Consider the following 8,714-nt stretch of genomic DNA (forward strand, 5'->3'; position numbering starts at 1 on the left):
TTGGAGAAGGTCCCAGCCACCGATGAAAACTGGCTCTAAATCGGGCTTCTCTGATCTTTCAGTTCCTAATGAGTTATAGGCTGCCTCTGTGGCTCTCAAAGCACTATTCAAAGAATCTTGTATACGGCCAGTAAAGGAATTTTCTCCAGTTCGCTAAGACAGAGAGCTAACACCCACTCAACTGGAAAGCTCTGAGTCTATTACTGACAGCTAGCTGCTCCATATAACTCAGTCGTGGCCTTCGGATTTCTTTGGCTCAGTCTTCATGCATTTATTTTCATTTTCTATATTGCATTTTCTTCCTTAAACTGTGCAATCTTTTCCTTTTACAATTTGTTTTTGCCCTGTTTGACTGCGGTGTTGGATGACTGACAGTATCACTTAAGTGATGGGGGGAGGGGAGACTTAAATATCCCCCGGGACTTGTGTTAGTGCAAGTGCTTAACTTGAAGGTACAACTGAAGAGACTTTCCATAGGTAGGAGGCGCTGTGAAGCCATCAGCGCTCCTGGTAAATGGGGGCACTCAGAAAAACAGCACAAACTGACTTTTCACAAAATCAGAACTTTATTTTTTTTTTTAAGATTTTGTTTGTTTATTTGACACATGGAGAGAGATCACAAGTAGGGAGAGGCAGGGACAGGCTCCCTGCTGAGCGGAGAGCTGGATGTGGGACTCTATCCCAGGACCCTGAGACCATGACCTGAGCCAAAGGCAGAGGCTTAACCCACTGAGCCACCCAGGTTCCCAAAATCAGCACTTTAGAAGTCAAATTTCTGAAACTCAATTACAGAAAACAAGCCAGGGAGTTTGAAATACTTGCCCAAGGGGACTTGTGACCTAACTGGTGGGAAGCAGACTCAGGAGCAAAATCTACCATTACAACATTCTAGAGGACTCAAGGACTTTCAGTATCCCCTGGTCCAGTGGCTTTAGCAAGCTAGAAACTTGAGACTAAAGGAAACTTTATTAAGGACAGAGCCAGTCTGCAGGTACAGACTGGAAAGAGCACAGGAGTTGGAGCCAGGATGCTTGTGTAAAAATCTGGGTGACCTTTAGTGAACCATTTAACCTTTTCAAACCCCAGCCTTCACGCAACTGTATCACAGCCTCTGATCTCCGTGATCCTGCTGGGGCAATCCACCACGCGGGCCACTGCTGCTCTGGGAGCCAGCTGGCGCCATCCACCACCATCGTGAGGGCAGGCGCTACTCCAGGTCACCGTCACGCCCTCACAGGGCGGCCAGCCAACCCTATTCTTTGTGTTGTCTCCCTTGAGTCCCTTCTCCTACTCTCACAAAAGCTGCTCCAGACTCTCACCACTCCTGCTCTGTTTCTTTTTTCCCTCACATTTCCTCAACCTTAGCCTCAGTTTATGTGTAAACTCACAAATAACCAGGAAACATTTGTGCAAATTTTTAACCCCCAATTAGCAAAGTTACCTTTTTTGCAAAAACCCTAATCCATTTGCCTCTGTCCTGTTGTCTTGCTCGCTGTATCCTGGTGCTTCGCACCCTGCCTGGCACCAATGATGTTGGTGAAGGATGGGAGACTCAGAGGCCAAGTCACTTGCCCAAAGTTATATAAGTACTAATGAAAGAGCTGGAACTCTGCAGAGTTCTGTTCAAGTCTGAAGTTCATGGCCCTAACTTCCCAGAAGCTTCCTTTTAAAAGCAAGAGAGTTGCAGGAACCAGTTCTTTCTCCTGAAATAGATCTCCCTTCACATTTTATAAATTCACCTTGGCAGCTTAAACTCCCTCACAGGAGTGGCTCTTTCTGTTTTTGCTGCATTAGGAATAGAGAAATATAAGATGTTGAAAAGCTTAACATCTCACAGAAGCTCAGAGAACTAATTGCAAAATCACCTTCCTGGTGTCCACTCAAACTTTGTTCTAAGGGTAATTCCCCAGGCATCTGATGGCCTCGAGAACAGGACTTTACAGAGTCCTGCATTACTGCCGTCAGTATAGGTAGGTTAACCCAATGGCATTTCAGATCTGGGTTCCAAACAGCAGGCGAGTCAATGCACTGACCCCTGTGCTCCAGGAAGTTGTTTGCTACACTTGGGACTACGCAATCCAGGGACATTAGTATAGCCGACTATGTGATGAAGGGGCAGATGTGACGTAGGTCAAAGGTGGGGGACAGAGTGGCTAACATGAAAAAGTGAGCCTTTGCTGCTTCAACAGTATTTCAAAATGCACTAGTTAATGATACAAAAATGGGGATATAATTTCATCACTTGGAGCATTTTGGCCCTAATATCATGTGGATGTGTCTTAACAAAGTGTTAATTGGAGCTGTAAATAATTCAAAACTTAAATCATCTCTGATTCAAAACTTTTAATTAATGAGAAAGAAGAAAAAAATGCTTTGATCACACAACTCCCATTGAATATTGTTGACTGTTGATGTAACCTTTATTGGAAACTCTCTCAAATCTTTTTCGGAATGAGGTAGAGTTTGTATTTGAAATAAGCATGGATTTGGATTTTTGTCACCAGTGTGGAATAAGGGAGTATTTTGTATCCCATTAAAGAGTTGTTAAGACAATGTTTTAAAGGGGATTGCTTGGGGCACTTGGTTGGCTTAGTCGTTAAGCATCTGCCTTTGGTGGGCACCTGGGTGGCTCAGTGGGTTAAAGCCTCTGCCTTCAGCTCAGGTCATGGCCCCAGGGTCCTGGGATCAAGCCTTGCATCAAGCCCTGCATCAGGCTCTCTGCTCAGCGGGGTGCCTGCTTCTCCCTCTCTCTATGCCTGCCTCTCTGCCTACTTGTGATCTCTGTCAAATAAATAAAAATCTAAAAAAAAAAAAAGCATATGCCTTTGGCTAGGGTCATGATCCCAGGGTTCTGGGATTGAGCCCCACATCAGGCTCCCTGTTTAGCAGGAGGCCTGCTTCTCCCTCTGCCCCTTCCCCTGCTTGAATTCCCTCTCAAGCTGTCTCTCTCTCTGTCTATTAAATAAATAAAATCTTTAAAAAAAAAATAAAAATGAAGGGGGTCATTTTCTTTTGTCTTTTCCTTGACAACTTTTTAATGGTATGAGCAAGAAAAAAAAATGAGCTGAGCTGTATATTTCATAAGCCTTAGATTTGAATTTGTAATATACCTATATTTTTAAAGACATCATTTATAGTAGCAAAGACTTAGGAGAAATGCCCGCAAATGGATAAAATTTAATGGATCATCAATAAAAGGAAATACTATGACATAATTTTTAAAAATATTTTCTTAAATTATATACTTTAGGGTTGTTTGGCTGCAAATAACAGGATGCACAACTCTTCATATATTTATTTTGAATATAAAAAGAAATCTAGAAATAGAAATTTCCAGGGTTGGTTAATTCAACAGCCCAAAAGTATCTGAGTCAACTTCTCTATGATTCTCTTGAATTTTCCCTCATGATCACAAAGTGGCTACCACAGCTCTATCACATCCTCACATGTAACATCTAAGGCCAGGAAGGAAGACTTCTCCATATCTTTTTTATCACACACAAAAAAATATTTCCCAGAAGTCCCGTGGCACGCTTCCCCTTGTATTCCACTAGCCCAGAACTTGAGTCTCATGCTTGCCCAAACATAAACACTGGGAAAAGAATGGAGTTATCATATTTGGTTTAGAATAGGGGTCTGCAAACTTCTGAAAAAGACCAACCAGCTAGTAAATATTTTAGTAAATATTTTAGAGGGCATGCAATCTTTGTCACACCTACTCAGCTCTGCTGTTCTAAATAAAAACAGCCATAGACATGGTAAAGAGGTAAATATGGTTGTGTTCCAATAAAACTTTTATCTATGAGCATTGAAATTTAAATTTCATATAATTTTTACCTGTTACAAAATATCATTTGATTTTATTTTTTCAGAATTTTAAAACTGTTAAAAAAAAATTTTTTTTTTTTTTTTGTATGGCTCATGACCCTACAAAAAGAAATGGCAGGCCATGGGGTGCTTGGGTGGCTCAGCCGGTTAAACATCTGCCTTCAGCTCAGGTCATGATCCCAGAGTCCTGGGATCCCTCTCACTCTGCCACTCCCTGCCACTTGTGCATGCTTTTTTGTCACTCTCTCTCTCAAAGAAATGAATAAAAAATTCTTTTGAAAGAAAGAAAAGGAAGGAAGGAAGGAGAAGGGAAGAAAAGGGAAACAAAAAGGAAAAGAGAAAGAAAAAAGAGAAGAAAAGAAAAGAGAAAAACGGCAGGCCAGATCTGGCTAGCAGGTTGTGATTTGCCAACACCTGGTTTTAACCAATGATGACTTACCTCCTTGGGACTGTAGGAGATGCCTACCTTTCCTGAGACATCACCACTGCAGACCTGGAGGGGACTCAGGGGGAAGCAGGGTTTTGTTAGGTAATCAGGAATGTCCCCCACAGCATATTAAGCATAGGGTAAGATTCTTAAGGATATGATCACTTTTAAAAAGCAGATTGCATGACAACTTCATGAAAGACACACAGGCAATGTGTTATGGCAGCTCAGAGAACAAATGCATCCTAGTTGTGTGGTCAGGAGAGTCTTCAGAGAAGGGGATGCATTTGAGTGGAGCTCTTACTGTCTAAAATAGGTACTAGACAAATTCCATTTATGGAGTGCTTATTACCAAGCATTGTGCACTTTCCTATTTCATACTCACAACATCCTATGAAGTAGACACTTAGAACTGGGAACACATAGGCTTACAGCTCAAATAACTCCAACCACCTAAGACCCTTCTTGCTGACCTCTGAACCCCTGTCCTCACTGCCCGCCCCCATCTAATTCAGATTTTATTTTACACTTTCAAATACAAAAACAGATAGAGGGAACACAGAGGAAAAGTGTGATGATGAATTCCCTGCCTCTGAGGCCCAGCAGGGACAAACCAGACTTCTCTGACCAGGCTTCATCCAGACTGCTGAGAAGGGAACCCCAGGAAAGACAAGGGAAGCCCAGGGTGCCCCAGCCCCACATAGAACTCAACTCTGCAGTGAGTCCATCCCTGTGCTCTAGCTGCAGGCAGCATATGCTTAAAACTAAAGAGGGTTTCACCTTAACGTCTACATTTTAAAGCTGGAGCATTTCAGCAACAAATAAGCACAGAGAGCTCATCCCAGAAGTGAAAAGAAAGGGCTATTCCTCTGACATCTGGAACTCAAGCTGCTGTGGTCAGTTCAGCCCCACAGGCTCAGGCAGACAGACGAGGGGGCGGCGGCTGGTTAGTTGAGCAAGTTTTCCAACCCGCGGAAGATGGAAAGCCTTCCAGGCTCTCCTTCCATGTTTCTTGCATGGACAGCAGACACGCAGTCCGTGCTAGAATTACTAGCCTACGAGAGACTTCCGTACCATATCGAGACTGCTTGCTTCAGGCACGAGTCCCTCACAACCGGCGGACATACCTAGTTAAGGCTCAGAAGCCACTGCTGAACAGAACTGCCTGATGAATCAAAACAGAACACTCCCGCTGCCAGATGTGGTAACAAGGAGCCATGGCCTCCAAACATCAACTGAAACAGCAAGAAGCCCGACATGCTTAACAGTCGTGGGTCATCGGGAAATTGGCTACAAGTGAGGAGTGATTGAAGTCCGCAAGTGAAAGTTCTATTCGGGACAAATTCTTATGAGTTGGAATAAAAGCACTTCATCAACTCCTAGAGTTAGTGATCGTAGACGGATTGTTCAAAGCACACGCTAGCACAGGAAAAGCAGATTGCATGTCAATATGGACGGCAACTGGACAGTCCCAACCATTTCTGCCTGTTGAAATTCCCTTACTATTTACCAAGGCCTGTATTAGACACAGGCGCCTCAAAAGCCCTTTCATGATCTGTTGTTCTCCCAAACACGTCTGTTCATTGCTTCCTATCAATAAGGAACTTTCATTGATCACTGATGGGCTCTGCACCAGCCTGTGCTGAGTGCTGAAAATACAGAAATGAAAGACACCATGGCTAGCCTCAGAGAAACTTCAGTGCAGGTAAAGGAGGAAGAAACAAATAATTAAAATTTGGTGAGGGCTTGCTGCAGAGGGGGGCGGGTAGTGTGGCATCCCAGAGAAAGGAACGAATAGGGGACAGAAAAGTGAGTTGCAAGGGAAGTCCCTAGGGTACCCCATGCTGGGGTGGGGTTTGAAAGACAAGTGGCCCTTTCTTAAGGGAGGAAAGCCTGTTGATGTATCACTCAGAACTCTTACTTGCAATCAACAGAAGCCAACTCTGGAGCACAAAAGCGAAAGATTACAAGGATGCTGGGTGACTTCCGCGTTTGCTGAATGAGCCGATGGAGCTCCCCAAAGAACATCTTGCAAGGGTCTCCAAGCCTGCTGCAGAACTGCTGAGCCATGGAAACCATGCTGCAACTCCTTCAGAGCTTCTAGATGTTATAGTCTGTACTACTGTCGCTTTCGTACCAGGGCCTCTGCATCCTAACTGCTGCTCTTCCCAGCCGGGCACCTTCGTTACCAGCCTGGCCAGAGAAGTCACTGCCATGCCATGGCCACTGCCTTGTTTTGCTCCTTTCCAAATCAATAAATCACACAGAGGCAGCTGATGGAAGGAGCGTGAGTCAGGCACCTGGACTCTGGTCTGCAAAGGGGGTTGCGAACGTGAGATTTCTGGCTTGTCTTAAAAGACAAGTTTCCGGGGCACCTGGGTGGCTCAGTGGGTTAAAGCCGCTGCCTTCAGCTCAGGTCATGATCTCAGGGTCTTGGGATCCAGCCCCACATCAGGCTTTCTGCTTGGCAGGGAACCTGCTTCCTCCTCTCTCTCTGCCTGCCTCTCTGCCTGCTTGTCATCTCTGTCTGTCAAATAAATAAATAAAATCTTAAAAAAAAAAAAAAACAGACAAGTTTCCTTGGTAGAACTCCCCAAATGTAAGCAGGGCTGTAAGATAATGTCAAGCAGCCAGAAAACACGACACATGTCCCCTGGAGACAGGCTGAGAATTCCCATCAGGGGTGTTACAAAACAAAATTCGGCCAAGTGAATTTGAAGACCTAATTGGTTTTATTAAGTAATTCATGAATCGGGCAGCATAGCATCCAGCAAGCAGAGGGAAGCTGAAAGGAGCTGTGCAAAATGGATGGTTTTCAGAGGAAGGAGGATGGAGCTAGAAGTTATTTGCCAAAGAAAAGAAAGGATTGTTTCAGGCCAGGTCAGCTTCTTTATGGGGAAAGAGAATGGCAGGATTTATCATGGAGATAACCTCACTAGGGCTGATCAGGAAATTTCATATTGACTGTTAAAACATCGCATTCCTGGGATACATTGAAACTGTAATTAAATCAGGGTTTGCTGGGGTGGGGGTGGGGGTGGGTGTTGGCAAATGATTCTAATTGGGCTTTTTTTTTTTTTTTTTTAACAGAGAAGACTGCATGTACAAAGGTACAACTCATTTGGGGAACCATAGAAGTCTGGCTCTGTGCAGGGGAGGTGGAGGTATAAAGCTGAGAGTGTGGGAAAATTCCGCTAGATGGGTGGGAGGAGCCACCCGCTGAGCCCTCAGGGCCCCTATAGTAGAATCTACTCTGTGTCCCTTGCTGAGGCCCAAGAACTCTGACTTATTCCTCCTCTGGCCCCAGCTTTGCCCACAGTGGGTTTTAGGTGCTGTCAAAAGGAATCCTTGTGAGAGACGCCTGGGCAGCTCAGTCAGCTAAGTGTCCAGCTCTTAATTTCAGCTCAGGTCATGATCTCAGGATCATGAGGTGGAGCCCTACTTCAGGCTCTGTGCTCAGTACAGACTCTGCTTGAGGATCTTTCCCTCATCTGCTACCCCTCACCCACCGACCCCCATCCCCCACCACTATGGTGCACACATGCTCTCTCTCTCTTTCTCAAATAAATAAATAAGTAAATAAAACCTTAAAAAAGAATGAGTCATTGCAATAAATTTGTTGGTTGCACCATGGTCTTACAATTTATCAGTATGGCCTTTGTAGGTACCTGTGGTCTTCTCTCCCATAACTGTCTGCCTGAGACTCTCTTCCTCCCCCTCTGCCCCCGCCCACCACTGTCGTAGTTGCACAGTCTCTCTAAAATAAATAAATAAACTTTTTTTAAACAAAAAGAATCATTGAGGGCAATTGGATGGCTCAGTTGGTAAAGCACCTGCCTTTGGCTCAGGTCATGATCATGAGGTCCTGGGATTGAGCCCCATGTCGTGCTCCCCGCTCAGCGTGGAGTCTTCCTCTCCCTCTCCCTCCACCCCTTCCCCCTGCTTGTGTACTCTCTCTCTCAAATAAATAAATCTTTTTAAAAAATGAATCATTGGGGCACCTGGGTGGCTCAGTGGGTTAACCCTCTGCCTTTGGCTCAGGTCATGATCTCAGGGTCCTGGGATTGAGCCCCACATCGGGCTCTCTGCTCAGCAGGGAGCCTGCTTCCTCCTCTCTCTCTGCCTGCCTCTCTGCCTACTTGTGATCTCTCTCTGTCAAAAACATAAATAAAAATCTTTAAAAAAAATGCATCATTGCAATCAATTTGTTGGATTATATCATCATCTTTCAATTCACCAGTGTGAACGTTGTAGGAGTCTATGGTCTTCTTTCCCCACAACAAGGCCTATTTGCAATGAATACTTTTCTAAAAGCTAATGTGTTTAGATACGAAACTATTCCATTACTAACTCTTAATGCCACCTCCCCATTTTTCAATGATGTTTTCTTTTAGATGCAACAACAAAACCATCTTTGAAAATGGTTGTAAAATATGGCTTGAAGGTTGATATCCAGGAT

Source organism: Mustela erminea, chromosome 15 (genome assembly GCF_009829155.1).
Source record: "Mustela erminea isolate mMusErm1 chromosome 15, mMusErm1.Pri, whole genome shotgun sequence".
NCBI classification, from domain to species: domain Eukaryota; kingdom Metazoa; phylum Chordata; class Mammalia; order Carnivora; family Mustelidae; genus Mustela; species Mustela erminea.